The sequence below is a fragment of the Panthera tigris genome, chromosome D4 (genome assembly GCF_018350195.1).
Source record: "Panthera tigris isolate Pti1 chromosome D4, P.tigris_Pti1_mat1.1, whole genome shotgun sequence".
Classification (NCBI taxonomy): Eukaryota; Metazoa; Chordata; class Mammalia; order Carnivora; family Felidae; genus Panthera; species Panthera tigris.
Window position 1 is genome coordinate 2,628,143 of NC_056672.1, and position 16,067 is coordinate 2,644,209.

The window sequence follows — 16,067 nt, forward strand, 5'->3', positions numbered from 1 at the left end:
AGGCCTCCCTTCCCGCCTGCAGATGGCTGTGCTGGAGCGAGCTCTTGTGTGCCCTGTCATAAGGACACCAGTCAGGGTGGGTCAGCGCCCAGCCCTATGATCTCTTCTAACCTCATTACCTCCTCAGAGGCCCCGTCTTCAAATATAGTCACGTCTGGGGTTAGGGCTTCAGCGTAGGAATGGTGGAGGGTGGGGGGCACGGTGTGATCCATAACAAGAAACAAGAATTGACTTCAAAGATGAGTTATTTAGAATGTTCTATATGGTTGGAGAGTCTTGTCTTCGTCCAAAAGACCACGTAACACAGTGACCTGTTCCTACAGTTGGCAAGCCGGGCCTGGGGGGTGCATCTGGAAAACCCAGATGCATCTGGAAAACCACCTGGAAAACCCAGGCACCTTGGTCTTTTCTCACAGACAGGTATGAAAGTGGATGACACATGTCCAGCTGGTGAGAAAGAATCAGGATTCAGAGCAGGAGACCATTCCCGACCGGGAAGTATTTTCCCAGGCAAGGCCACTTTTGCACACTGTCTGCCCAGACTGCAGATTCTTCATTCCCCAGTGAGGGCACGGGTAACCCGTTACTTCACCAAGTGTTTGAGAAGTGAGAACAGCCACGCTGTCATAGATATCAGCACTGATTTTCCCCCCTTCGGCCCCAGGACTCACTGGGAGCTGTGAAGGACGTGGGTGCTCCTGCTGAGACCTTGTCCCTACCTGGGAACAGGCGATGAGGTGTTCAGGCAGACGGCAGCTGGTGGGTGGATGCCATGTGACGGGGACTGCAGGCCCCATCGGGCAGCCCGACCTGGTTCCTGTGGTCCAGTCCCTGCCCTTCAGGATGGGGCTCCCTTACTGAGAGACTGTCTCGCCTGCATCCGTCCCTGCAGGTGCTGGACAAGAGAAGGTCCTTCTCTGGCTGCTTTAAAGTGTAAAGTGTCAGTAGAGGACATGAGGTCCAGTGATGCCAACAGGTCAGGAGACAAGTGCCCTTGAAAACACAGCTTGTTACTCCTAGCTCCCGAGAGGAGGGAGCACCTGGGGCGGGGGGCGGGGGGGCAAGAGGGCGGGTCAGGAGGCAGATGAGGGGGAGGGCGGGCAGGAGCCTTTATTACCGTCTCCTCGGGAGGGAACGGGTGAGGCAGGGCAGGCGGGCACAGGATTGGCAGGTTTGGACGACTTTAGCAGGCTCCTGGGGCGTGGGGCTGGCCCGGGTGTCTGGCCCCTGGCCCTGGGTGACCAGGGAAGGTGATGGTGCCCCAGCGGGTGAGCACGGCTGGAGGAGGTGGTGGCGTGGGCTCTGGATGGTGGGCAAGTGCTAGCCTCCTGCCTCTAGTCGCCCAGCCCTGGGAGAGGTGGCCCATCCAGGGTCAGCAGGGCCCCAGACGCCAGAGCATCAGAAATACAGAAGATCAAGGATGTTCTCCGGGCCCTGGCCAGCTCTGTGCACCACTTTTGCCAATTCCCACTGGACGGAAACCGAGTTGCCCTGTCAGGATGGGGCTTCCTGAGAATTCCCATCATCCGACATGCCTCCCGGCCCGGCCTTTCCACAGACACGCTCGGCTGTGTCCGTCGGCTCCACGCGAGGCTCACGGGGCCTCTTTGGCGAGAGAGGTTCGCTGCAGGACAGCTGGGGCTTGGTGGCAGGTTCTGGCTCCAGATCTAGCCAGGTTCGGGATCAGTGCAGTGAACGGTCACATGCCATCCAGTCCCGGGAGCACTCGTGCGTCTGTTTTAAGAAGATTTTATTAATCTCATTTTTTGAAACTGAGATTTTTATCTGGAAGACTTCTCATGACCTGATTAATCCAGAGCTGCCTTTTAATTCCACCTCCCATATAGAACAGAAGAGTAATAACGGGATCCAAATAGTAAACATTAAAAACGCCTTGCAGGCATAAATCCAAATAATGAAAAATTTTCAGAAAAATGGTGTTTTTTTTCGTCATCCAAACTTCATAGTACCTAGAGCTATACCTGGAGGTCGAATTCTTTCCAAAGTGTTGGCATGGTACTTGATGTGTAGTTAGAAAAACGTGTGCTTTTTCCCCAGAAACACATAGTCAGATCTCATCTGCATACTCAAGCCAGCTGACACAGAAGGAGGTGATGCGGAAGGAAGGGTACCGAAATCTGAAGTAGTTACTGGGAGACGAGATGAAGAAAGGGTCAAAATGTAAAATTCAGGATTATGTACCTTGTGTTTATCAAAACTCTCCAGATAATAATTTTTAAAGATAATTTTTAAAAATCTACTAGACAGTTAATTTTATAATAAAACTTCTTGGGGCGCCTGGGTGGCTCAGTTAGTTAAGCATCCGACTTCAGCTCAGGTCATGATCTCAGCGGTTTGTGAGTTCAAGCCCCGCATCGGGCTCTGTGCTGACAGCTCGGAGCCTGGAGCCTGCTTCGGATTCCATGTTTCCCTCTCTCTCTGACCCTCCCCTGCTCACGCTCTGTCTCTCTGTCTCTCTCTCTCAAAAATAAATAGAAAAAAACCCTTAAGTTATTTTGGCCAGAGCTAAACAAATCTCAGAATCAAATTCGAATTTCGAGTTGTGCCTTCTATAAAGCGGGCAGGCGAGGCGCGAGCCGTTTGATGCTCAATGGGTCATCACACACACACCAGGTGAACGCTGGGAGCAAGACCTCCCTGCCTCCTCTCTTCTCCTGGGCTCTGCTGGGACCCTGCTTTGCCTCCTTCCCCTTGTCTTCTGCTCTTTCTCCAACCAGCAAACATTTATTGAGCACCTTCTGTACGCCAAGCCCCCCTTATATCAGGCATTGGGGGCACAGCACTGAACAGGGCACACAGCTTCTGGGGTCAACTGGGAGAGAACTGGTTCTGTAGGCAGTTTCCGTCTGCTCACCGTGGGGGGGGGGGGTCAGTGGCAGGCAAGTGTGTTGCACAGTGGGAATCCTTGGGGTCATCTGCTGAGGACTTTGGGGGCCCAAGTTGTTGGTCATCACTGGCACTTCTATTGGAGGGAAGCCCTGGTCTTCTCCAAGACCAGGTCTTTGGGAAGAGGGACTCTGAGTCACCGGCACGATGCGTGTGTCCCTGGTTTGCTTCCATGAAGGGAGCCGGCCTCGAGACAAGCATCTTCTGCAGAAGACGGATGAGAGGGGGCTCTGCCAAGCTGCCAACCAGCCCTCAACAAGAGCCAACCCTCACGTTCAACTCCTTGGCTAACACCAGCCAATAAATGTCCTTCCTTGTCCAACTGAAGTTGGTTTTTCTGTGCGTGTAGTTGACAGTGTCCTAACAGACTCATTAGAAGGGATGGTGGAAGGGAGAGAATATTCTAGAGACAATGAGCAAATGTGGCAGGAGCATGTGAGGTGCTCAGCCTGGCTGGAGCTTTGAAAGGGAGGGAGAAGAAGGAAGAGGCATCAGGCTGGATGATTGAGAGGACCCCGTGTGTCGGCTTAGCCTTGAGCTGTGGGGCACACTCAGGAGCTTCCTGGGCAAGACCTCAGCCTCCCTGCCTCCCCTGCACTCTGGCCAGCGAGGAGGGTTAGCTTGGAGAGGAGGAAATTGTTCATGTCCTCTAACATTTTGGTCTCAGGTCCCCCCTCACACTAAAAAATAAAAAAAAAAAAAACCTTTTGTTTTTGTGGGTTGTATCTACCAAATATTTGTTCAATTAGAAATTAAAACGTAAATCTAAAAAGATTATTTGATGTATTAAAAATAGCAATGATTGATTCATTGCATATGACTATAGCACATTTTAATGAAACATAACTACATTTTCAAAAACCAAAAAAAGGTATCGTTTTGCCCTTTTGCAAGTATCTTTAATGTCTGGCCCGCTGGAAGGAGCAGACAGTTTCATGTGCTTCTACCGTCAGTCTGTTGTGTGTTTTGGCTGATGGCTGCTGAGAAAATCTCATTTACACAGAGATGCAGTTGGAAAGGGGATGCATATTTTTCTTTGCTACAACACCAAAACTCACCAAGTGGTAGTGTCTTGAAGGTTAGCTGCTAAGGGAAATCTGAAACCTTATCCGTACACTTGCATTCTATTACGTTAAAATCCATTGCTCTCTCTTACACTTTGAATGGCTCTTACCCGTGCATGGCCGTGACCTTGCAGGACGCTGAACGCATCTTGGAGATGCGTCCCCCAGGGGTTCTCGATCACTCCTTGAGAGTCGTTTCAGTAAATCAAAGCAGTTATGCCAGGAGCCTGGACAAGAGAGGTGGTGGAGAGAAGTTGACAGGCAAAGTGGATGTGCGCTGAGGGGTGGCATCGAGGCACCACCGGGGGACTGGAGACTGGTGTGATTGATTTGTGGGAAGAGATGGGGGCGCCCCTGTGTTCTCGCCTGGGTTACAATGTGTGCTTCACGGATATTAGGACATGGGGAGAGAATTAAGTTTGGACGAAATGAAGTGGATTCTTCTGAGTGTGTTGGGACTGGGTGTTCATCAGACACCTCGGACGACACAGACACCCGGGTCTGAAGCTCATGAGTGCTCTTCCTCAGGGATAGTCGTGGCTCAGAAGTCATCAGAATATGTGCTGTAATTCAAGCTGGAGAACAGGGGCAGCATCCTGAGGAGAGTTTGCAGAGGGTAAGAGAGGAGAACTGAGAGCAGAAGCCTGGAAAGCATTGATGACTGGGGGACAGGAAGGTGCCATGCCATAGAAGCAGGGAAAAGGAGTGTTTCAAGAGGGACGTGGCCGATGGGGGCACACGCTGCAGACTAAGGTTAAGGAAGACAAAAGCCAACATGCCCTCCATGTTGAGAGCATGGGCCCCACTGGTGATGTTGGCAGAGCATGGTGGAGGGACCTGTACAAGTCAGAAGTTCCTCCCTCCTGAGGATATTTGCAAATAACAAATCAGATAAAGGGTTAGTATCCAATATCTATAAAGAATGTACCAAACTCAACACCCAGAAAACAGATAGTCCAGTTAACAAATAGGCAGAAGACATGAATACACACTTCTCCAAAGAAGACATCCAGATGGCCAACAGACACATGAAAGGATGCTCAACATCACTCATCATCAGGGAAATACAATTCAAAACCACAATGAGATATCACCTCACACCTGTCAGAATGGCTAAAATTAACAACTCAGGAAACAACATATGTTGGTGAGGATGTGGAAAAAGGCGAACCCTTTTACCCTGTTGGTGGGAATGCAAACTGGTGCAGGCACTCTGGAAAACAGTATGGAGGTTCCTCAAAAAGTTAAAAATAGAACTACCCTACGACCTAGCAATTGCACTACTAGATATTTACCCAAGGGATACGAAAGTACAGATTCAAAGGGATACATGCAGAAAGGTTAAGTTACTGCTTCATATAGACATAACCACACTAGGCTACTATGCTTGGCTGACTGCTTACTTGGATGTCCAATGTCAAATAAAGTAGTACATCTATCTATTGATCGATTGATTGATTGACAGATCAGTCCATCCATCCATCCACCCACCCACCCACCCATTCACCTACCCACCCACCCATTCACCTACCCATCCACCCATACATTCATCTATCCCTACAACCACCCATCCATCCAGCTAACCAGCCAGCCAGCCACCCACCCATCCATGCATCCATCCATCCACCTATCATCCATTCTTCTACTTCTCCTACAACATTTAATTGAGACTTCACTCATGTTCTAGGCTGTAAGAAATGGTTCAAAGCTGCTGGAGAAGAGGTGAAAACTTTGTTCTAATAAACAGGGGTTGTAGAAAGTACTGTTTCCATAGATGTTACTCAGGGGCTTTGGGAACTCAAGGGATGGTTTAAATGCTGAGCTGAGTCCTGACTGTGTAAGGTATTAAGCCCTCTCACCATTTATTCAAGGTCAGAGACCACATCTCATTCCTTATAGCCTTTGTATTATCCCCAGGAGGTCTCTTTTAGTGTTTGGAAACTGTGGTCTCTCAAAAAAAATGACAGGGAGGAATTTAATGATTGATTTGCTTTGTGGTTCAGGAGGGCAGCAGAATAAAAACTGAGCAGCACAAATACATATCATCTGGCAGCCTTTAAAGCAATCGCAGAAATATTTCTGAAAGACAGAATAAGAGAAAGGATGCTTTACAAATCCATCAGAAAGACTATGCTGAAAAGGAGAGGAAAGGCTATGGGAAAGAACAGTACAAAAACAGTACAACCAAGTGAATGTTCTTGCGCTTGTGGGGGGCACATCCCTGGTGCATGGAGGGTGCAGAAACGGGGGGCTGGGCTCTTGACCAGAGGCTCCCCCACATCTGTCTCTGGATCACACTCTGCTTCTACGTTGGTGTTTCTTGCCCATGTGGGACTCTGGGCTCAGCCAGGCCCTGCTGGCGAGCTCACAGCTGCCTCCTGGTCTCAGCTCGGCGTCTCTGCCTTGTCATGACAGTGCACCCCCACGTCAGCTGTGGACAAAGAGGAATCCTGTACTTCTGGGTTCTTGTTCTGCTGAATTTTTACAAAGGAGGAGATTGTTACTTTAAAACTTTGGGGGTTTTTTGGTGGTTTTTTTTTATCAACAGAACCTTTTTCCCACCCCCCCCCCAAACAAAATCTAGTGCCCAGCCATATTCCTTAAGACAGAAGACAAGCCTTTGTGGTGGAGACTGAGCTGTGAACAGTGGCATGGGATGGGCAGAACGCCCCTCCAGCTCTCCATGCCCATTGATTTTCTCAGGAGCTTTCATTTTGTAAACCCATCAGAGGGTGATGTCTGTGCTCTGTGCGCAGACCTGCAATGCATGTCCACATCTGTGCACGTATGTTTTTCTGTATGGGGGGTGACGCTCGCACAAAAGACTGAAATAGTTCATTGAATAAAAGAGAAAAAGGAAAGGTAGAGAGCGTTAAGTATGCATCATCTACTTGAAGAAAATAAAGTCTTGGCTCTCAGTATTATGTGTGGATCACATGCTGTGTAGAGAGTCGAGAATTACAAAATTGAATCCGGTCAGTGGGTGTGTTGCCTGTCACTTCCTGAAAAAAACTATTAAAAAAAATCATGCCACATTTCTCTCAGGTTTGTAATTGTTCTAATGAAACTAAAATGAACTCCAGTGAGTTTGCCCCACCTTAGACAAAAGTTGAGCCTCGAAAAATGCAGGGGTTAGGGGTGCCAGCCCCCACACAGTCAAAATCTGCATATGACTTTTGATTCCCCCAAATTTAACTACTAACAGCCTACCGTTGGCTGGAAGCCTTGCTAATAACGTGGTCAATTAACAGATATTTTGTATGTAATATGTGTTATATGTTGTACTCTTACAGTAAAATAAGCTAGAGAAGAGAAAATGTTGAGGAAATCGTAAGAGAGAGGAACCTGGGGGCTCAGTCGGTTAAGTGTCCGACTCTTGATCTTGGCTCAGGTCATGATCTCACGGTTTGTGGTATCGAGCCCCAAGTCAGGCTCTGTGCTGACAGTGTGGAGCCTGCTTGGGATTCTCTCTCTGCCCATGTCTGTCTGTCTCTCTCTCTCTCTCTCTCTCTCAAAATAAGTAAATAAACATTAAAAAAAGGGAAAGTCATAAGGGAGAGACTTACAGTACTGTCCTGTATTAATTGAAAATAACCTGTGTAGGGGTGCCTGGGTGGCTCAGTCGGTTGAGCGTCTGACTTCACGTCATGATCAGGTCATGATCTCACGGTTCTTGAGTTCGAGCCCCACGTCGGGCTCTGTGCTGACAGCTCAGAGCCTGGAGCCTGCTTCGGATTCTGTCTCCCTCTCTCTCTGCCCCTCCCCTGCTCACGCTCTGTCTCTCTCTTTCTCTCAAGAATAAGTAAACATTAAAAAAAATTTTTTTTTAAATAACCTGTGTACAAATGGACCCATGCATGTCAAACCCGTTAGGTTCAAGGGTCAACCGTAACTGCCGAAGGGATTGTTTAAGAATTCATCATCTCTGGCCTTCATCTGTCAGCTCTGACCATTGCTCTTGGCTGTGGGCTAGAAATGGAGCTTCGTGGACAGAAGCAGGGATGGCAGGAAGACTCTGATGGTCAGAGACCCAAACCCAGAAGCTAAAGCCTCGCTGTCATGTCACAGTACAGCACCCGTCAGGGGGCAGGAGCAGGCAGGCCCCCGACAGACACACACAGACTCCCCACAAAATGGCTGCACGCTTTTGGCTGTCACTAGTGTCAGGGAGCCCAGCGCCCTGCAGAGTGTGAGAATGTTCTACAGAGTGACTGCTTCCCTTCTTTTAGAAACAACTTCTTGCCGTCGGGGACACACAGATCCGCTTCCCTGCTGAGGGTGGGCTCGCCATGTCCCCGGTGCCATCAGTGACTAGTGGGGGTTCTCACTTGCCCAAAGAACTCTCCTTTTTTGTTAGTATTGCCAAGTGATTGGAAACGTGGATTCCACGCCTGTCACAAGAAAGCAAAATGTCCACTGCACGAAGGCTGTTACGTGGATGATCTCGTCTCTCTCACAAACTCCTAGGATATGGATATTTTGTCACGTGTGAAACCAGGGTTTGGAGATATTGTGTTAGTTGTCTAAGATCCCACGGTGAATAGGAGGTGTAGTCTGGATTCCTACTCAGCCTTCCTGGAAGCCTGGGGCTCTCAATGACCTCACTTGCCATGTCAGTGAAATACTTCGGTGTTTAGAAACTATGTACCACTCTACTTAGTTACTAACATGTGTGGCGAGACTTGGCAATGGCCTCATTGGTTTGTAAGCCTTTGATGCTGGGAAAGTCCCACTAATGAAATCTAGTTTTCAAAGACGAGATTCATAATTTCATCAATCGTAAATTAACTTACTTCCCTGGAATTAGGCTTCTTATAATGCTGTGGCTTGGTTGCATAAAGAAACTAAAAGATTAATCAGCAGTGAAGAGCCAAGAGGTGAAAATCAAATAGTAAAAACTCTCAACAAAGCTGAATGGTCATCAAGAGACAGACAGGAGTTCATTTTTCATTTGTAGAAATGCAGCGCACAGCCTCGGACCCCCCTCCCCTACCTGCTTGCCCTGCACAGGTGTTTCCTGTCACCACCATGAAGAGGCACCCACTGTCTTCCGTTTTCATTGTTTCTGCTGAGAAATTGGCTGTGTCTCACTGCTGCCCCATTTGAAGCGAACGTGTCATTCCATTTTTTTTGGCGGCTCCAAAGATCTTTCTCTTCGTTGTTGGTTTTCTGCAGATTACCTTGATGTTCCTAGGTAGGGTTTTCTTTGTATGTAACCTGTTTGGGGTTCACGGAACCTCTCGTGTCTATGGGTTTTGTGAGTTTTGAGAAATTCCCTTCAGATCCTGCTTCTCTCCTAATCTCTTCCTCCTCACTAACACTTCAGTGATGTGATGTCAGACCATTCCCTCATCACTCTTGTCCCCTTAATGGTTTTTGGTCCTTCATGCTCTTTAAATCCTGTATATTTCATTCCAGATATTTCTATTGACCTTTCTTTCAGCTTCCTGGTTTTTTCTAGAACTGTAACCAGTCTAGTGGTAAACCCATCTTTTAAGCTCGCAATTTTGGCCATTGCGTCCTTCAGTCCTAGAATTTCCATTTGATTTGTTTCTTACCAATTTGGGTTATTTGCTAAATCCCCATTTTGTTGTTTGATTTCTTGAGCATATGAATCACAGTTATTTTGAAATCTGTGTATGATCACTTTCATATCTGTATCCATTATATATATATTTTTTTCTCTTGGCTCATCTTTTGGTATATATGGAAACTTTTCATTGCATGCTAGACATTGTGTATAAGAAACAATAGAAGCCCTGTCTACACTGTCCGATAAGGTAGTCACTAGGTGCCTAATGAGTCCTTGAAATGTGGTTAGTTTTGTGTAAAATACTGGATTTCAAAGGTTTGGTGCAAAAAAATGTTAAATAGTTAAATAATTTTTATATTGATTATATCTTGAAATGATGATATTTTGAAGATGTTGGCTAAGAAAAGTTCATTATTAACGTTAATTTCAACAGTTTCTTTTTACTTTTTAAATATGGCTGCCAGGAAATTTAAAAGTATATATGCGTCTCAAGTTTTATTTCTACTGCATGTGGTCCTGCAGATGGTAACATCCCCCTCTAGGGAGGATTCACTGTCGCTCTTCTCTGGCACGCTGATAGAGGGGGAAGGTCACATCCATTCAGTTATGGATTGAGCCGATTTGAGGCCGGGTGGAGTCCTGGCATAGTGCAGTGTCTCAGGGTCCTAACAAGGCCTAGGGAATCTGTGAGGACCCTGCTCAGAGGCAGACACAGAATTCCGATCGCTCTGCATGCGAATTTACCAAAGTTCTATTTGGTTTGCGGACTGGCCCGGTCTGTTCACTGGCCGTAACAAAACACCACGGGCTGGGCAGTGTAGACAACAGACATTTTCTTGCAGTTTGGGAGCCTGGACATCCAGAATCAGGATGCTGATGTGGTTATGTTCTGGTGAGAACCCTCCTGCTGGCTTGTGGACAGCCCTCTTCCCTCTGTGTCCTTACATGGAGGAGAGAGAGTCAGACACTCTTGTGTCTCTTCTTATAAGGACACTAACCCCATCATGAAGGCCCCGCCATCCTGATCTCATCTAAACCCGATTACTTCCCAAAGGCCCCCACTGCCACCCCAAAGGCCATCACACTGGGGAGTAGGGCTTCAACATATGACTTTTGAGGGGACCCGATTCAGTTCACCGCACCAAGTGTTTAACATCTGCAAATGTCCCAAATTAGAACTTGGCTCAGAAGGTCAGGCTCATGTCTCTGCATTTTGTGCTCATCAGAAGATGGGTCTCTCAAGCCCTGGCTCCTTCACCTGTGCAGCTCTGTGCTTCCGCCGAATCCTCAACCTTTGTGCATCCACAAATTCCTGGAGGGGCGAAGCTGTGCAGGGCGCCCAGGTCCCTGGGGGGAGGGACGGAGCTGTGCAGGGCACCCAGGTCCCTGGGGGGAGGGGCGGAGCTGTGCAGGGCACCCAGGTCCCTGGGGGGAGGGGCGGAGCTGTGCAGGGCACCCAGGTCCCTTGGGGAAGGGGCGAAGCTGTGCAGGGTGCCCAGGTCCCTGGAGGGAGGGGCAAAGCTGTGCAGGGTGCCCAGGTCCCTGGAGGGAGGGGCAAAGCTGTGCAGGGCGCCCACATCCCTGGGGGGGGGGCAATGCTGTGCAGGGTGCCCTGGTCCCAGCTCATCGCGGTGTCCCCCTGCTCTCTGTTATCTTGGCAAGTCCCAGCAGCCACATTCCAGCATCTTCAGACAGACCCAGTGCTTCCTCCCCATTCCCAGTGAGGCATCAGCAGGGCAGGGTGCCACAACAGACCGTTAGAGCGGGGCGTGAATGTCAGATCACCTCCTAGCACTGCTTTCTCCCCAGCAAGTCTTAGCCTCTTTCCTCCCCTCTTGTCTGTCCCTCTCTGGAATTCCCAGCATGAGGCTTTCCCAAGTGACAGTGGGAATAGTGCTCTACTGAAGGTAAGCCTTTCTGTTCAGGTCCTGCCCAGACTGCCCTAGCAGGTCCAGGGACAGGACTGGGCCCAGGCCCTGCTGGCACAGATGTGGGTGTCTGACAGTGGCAGCTGCCTTCTTGGCTTTTGTTACACTTGCCTCGAAGATTCTAGGCCAACCTTAAGCTCATCTCTATGTTACAGAACATTGGGAGCTAAGGTGGTCCAAAATGACTTGTTCACTGTTTCTAGAATGTTCTTTCCCTTTGAACTCCCCCCCCCCCCACCTCTCCAGTGTGACAGTTAGTGACCATTCTCTTTGCCCAGGCTGCCACTTAAATGTTCACAGATAGGTGGTTCCCTCCAGCTGCCGCTAGAGAGCATGACCTTGAACTTTGTGCTACTGGACATTCGACAAAAGCTAAGTGGAAAAGGGTCATGTGGCCCAACTCTCCTCCTAGGCTCCCGACAACCTGTGCCTGCATCAGTCAGCCATGTGCCCCGATTGCCCCACACTAGTAGGGACGAGGGAGCCTTCACTGGATTTTATGTGGGATTAATGCCATAGGCTGCCACGGGAGCCGACTTCACGTGAGGACACGCTTCCCATGTGACACAGTACCTTCTCTTGAATTGGGAAAAAATTTCTCTCTGGTGTTGGAATAAGGAAGTGGAGCATTGTTTGTTTCTATATTGCAAACTTTATGAATTCTGTATGTATTTTCTTCTTGCATTGGCCACTTAATAGCTTAGAGTCAAACCTTGAGCTTGCTTCTCGAAGGCTTGTTGGGCGCACCACATACATCTGCTGTGCTCGCCCCAAGTCTGCCTTTGCAGTGTTCCCGACCTCGGTGTTCTCTGTCCACCTCTCTCCTCCATCACTGACACTGCCCTAGGTCAGACCCGCCTCTTCCTTTGCTCCATTATGGTGGCCGACATTTTTTTGGTTTTCCTCCATCCAGTCTTTCCCTCATGTACATACTAACCAGAATAGTTACCCGTACTAGCTGTGTATGCCGCATAACAAATTAGCCCAAAACTTAGTGGTTTCAAATAACACCCGTGGGTCAGTAACCTGGACCAGGCTTAGCGGGGTGTCTCTGAAAAGCTGCCGTAGGCGTTGGAGGGAGCTACGTCATCTGAAGGCTCCTCTGGGCAAGCGCTCACTCCCCAGCTCGCTCCCATTCCTCTGTACACGCCCACAGGGCAGCTGGCTTCCCTCCGCGTGAGTGAGGGGGGACTCCGAGAGGCAGCCCGGGTGGGAGCCACAGTAACCTGATCTTGGAAGTGAAATTCCATCCTTTTTGCCATATTCTGCCCGGTGGAAGCCGGCCACTGAGTCCAGCCCACACTGAGGGCGGAGGGTCCCACACCGAGGGCCCGAATGCCGGGATGCATGGCCCACGGGGGCTGTCGTGGGGGCTGCCCGCGTGTCACTGTTGCACAGAGCTGAGTGTGTCCTGTGGACATTCCTGCACTGCTGGCTCACTGCCCTCCGAGGAAGTCTGAACGACCGGCGCGGCCGCCCCTCCCCTCGCCCGCAGAAGCCCCTTGCTCGCCCCATTTATCTTCTTCTAGAAAGAAGGAAACAGGACCCATTTAGCTTCATCTTTTCTCTGTCCCAGATGACATTTTCTTCTTTTTAAATGTTTATTTTTGAGAGAGAGAAAGAGAGCGTGTGTGTGTGTGTGTGTGTGTGTGTGTGTGTGTGAGCAGGGGAGGGGCAGGGAGAGAGAACGAGACACAGAATCCGAAGCAGGCTCCGGGCTCTGAGCTGTCAGCACAGAGCCCGACACGGGGCTCGAACTCACAGACTGTGAGATCATGAGCTGAGCCGAAGTCAGACGCTCAACCGACTGAGCCACCCAGACGCCCCGATGACATTTTCATCAAACAAACTATCCAAAAAAGTATGAAGCAGAACGTTAAAACTGCTGCCCGAGTGGCGTGCCCTCCAGGAGCTGACCCCTGGGTGCCTGTCAGCTGGCTGTCACAGGACTAAAGTGAGCAAAGACACTCAGAGTGGCTAGCGCTGGTGACTGTGGGTCAGGCACTGCTCAGATTGCAGGGATTAACGTATTCATCCCCCACACGGCCTGCACGTGGGTCCTTCCCAGTTCACAGGGATTGGGCACGGGAGGCTGGCTGGAGCCCCACCCGCACATGCTAAGGCACTGTGGCAGCCTGTGCATGCAGACGTGACCTGGCAGGGGACAGCTGCAACCACGTTTGCTGCCTGCCTTCCACAGCCCCCAGCACAGGGCTCCGGGGGCAGTCTGATTCCTGCACATAGCTCTTGTTGGCTACTTTAGACCATACATAACATTAAAAAAATTTTTTAATATAATTTATTGTCTAGCTGGCTAACGTACAATGTATGCAGTGTGCTGTTGGTTTGGGGGGTAGATTCCCATGACTCATCGCTTACATACCACACCCAGTGCTCATCCCAGCAAGTGCCCTCCTCAATGCCCATCACCCATTTTCCCCTCTCCCCACCCCCATCAACCCTCAGTTTGTTCTCTGTATTTAAGAGTCTCATACATAACATTTTGAAAGAAAGGACAGAAGCAACAGTAACATTTTGCACTATTTTTAACATGTATTGGGATATAATGAATTTGATAATATGAAGAGATTTTTCTGCTGTTGTTTATTTTACTTTGTTCTCTAATCATTTTGAAACAAGGACATTAAAAAAACTTTTAAGTTCCTTTGGAACACACAATTCTGGTGTAGGAGGATTTTTCCAGAAAGTTTTCAAACTGGTTCTTTCTTCTAGAAAAATGTAAATAACAATGACAAGAAAAGTTGGTGATGACGCACCTGTGCTGGAAATCTCTGCTATTGGGAACCCACAGGGTGACCTTAACTTTTTCTTACCTATTTCTTCTTTATTCATCTTTTACCAAATGTGATTCTATTTTGGAGATTAAGGCAGGTGATTTCCAGCCAAAGAAATGACACTGAGGCAGGCAGATTTGGGCTGAGCTCAGGAGCAAGACGAGGCAGACAGGGGCACTCGGAGGGGGACGGAGCATCGCTCCCGGGCAGGAGCTCAGAGACACGGATATGCATGTTGCTAACTGCAGATTCCCATCGTCCGGCCGTGACGCCTTTCCAGCCCTATTTCCAAGCCAATTACGGTTAAAATGACTCTGGGCTCTGCAAGCCCAAGAGCCATGCCTGCTTTGCGAGTGTTAGCCTGCACGTGGCGTAGACAAGAATGTCTCTGGAAGATCTAGGTCTCTGATAGCACTGCGTGGGCCCCGTCATTCCAGCATCGGCTGCATCCTGCCGACCGGGAGCACTGGGGACTTCCCAGCATTCTTCTCTGCCCAGGCCCTCAGCTCCCAGACGTGCGATTCTCCGTAAGGTATGACTTTTTCACTTGTCCCACCGACCCCACCCCCAGACCAAACCCAGATGCCTTATTAACTGTGAGCGATTTCCGCTAATTACCCCCCTCTTGCCATCCTGAGCAACAAATGGAGAAAACAGAAGTCTGTTCCTCTCTAACCAGTGCAAACCGGCTGAGACCAGGGGATCCATTTGCCATTTAAAAGTCTGGCTTCCTGAACACAGGTTTAAAGGGACACTTTTTTTTTTTTTAATGTTTATTTATTTTGAGAGAGAGAGAGAGAGAGAGACTGTGTAGGGGGAAGGGCAGAGAGAGACAGAGGGAGAGAGGGAGAGGGAGAGAGGGAATCCCAGGCAGGCTCTGTACATCAGCACATAGCCAGGTACAGGACTTGATCCCACGAACCCTGAGATGGTGACCTGAGCGGAAATCAGCTGACTGAGTCACAGCTGTGAAACATCTCCTGTGTGGGCAGAGAGGACAGGAGGGGGGAGGATCAGGGCAGAAGCAGGACACAGAGCTATAAACACAACTTACTGAGAAAACGTACTTAGAAAATTAGTCACAACAGGCAATGCATTTCCAGAAGCTGACAAGCACCATGTATGTGACAATATCATAAAAACAGCATGTGCTTATGAATCCACACACTTGTGAAATACTGGAGGACCGTCACTGCCTTGGTGGCAGCCTGCGTGTTTTCTCTGGAACAACACTGTCCGAGGCTGGGATTCTTCAGAATTTCTAACTTCAGGAGCTGCGTCCCGGGGGATAAAGTGTGGTTTCACGGAGAGATGGGCGTTGGCAGCACCGCTCTGCTTTCTGCTCCAAGAAAGAAGTTCTGATACGTTGCCCTGCACATGATTCTCATCACAATGGGGAAACAGTGTGCCACGTTTATAACTGAAGGCGCTGCATTTTTAGCATTGCTGTGACACGAGAACACCTCTCTGGAGCGGGCGTCAGTAGGAAGGGCCTGCGGTTTAGAAGCGTAGTGACTGGGAGCCCCTGAGCCCTTCAGACGGCGCGTCCCCGCTGCCACCCGGCACCGGTGCTGCAGGAAGCGATCCCACCTCCCTGTCACGACACCAGGGGCTGGCCGGGTAGAGGGCAGGGGGACCTTCCAGGAGGCCGTTCCTAGCCTGCAACGGTCAGCGGTAAGCTAGCCGTACTGGGAGGCAATTAACACCACAAGACATACCCCTAGACATCAAATTAAGCATGTTCCCCTGTTCCCAAACCACCCTCCCACCGTCTGGGTCCCAAATGCTCACAGGCCCACAGACGCCCTCGGCCCGAGGGGCAGTGTGAGCGCGGCTCAGT

At 49.5% G+C, this 16,067-nt stretch overlaps 1 protein-coding gene across 1 annotated transcript in view; it reads left to right on the plus strand.

Moving 5' to 3' along the window:
- The window catches only part of S1PR3 (sphingosine-1-phosphate receptor 3), a 256,049-nt gene that overhangs the window by 108,447 nt on the left and 131,535 nt on the right, over positions 1-16,067 (plus strand). The window lies entirely within an intron of this gene.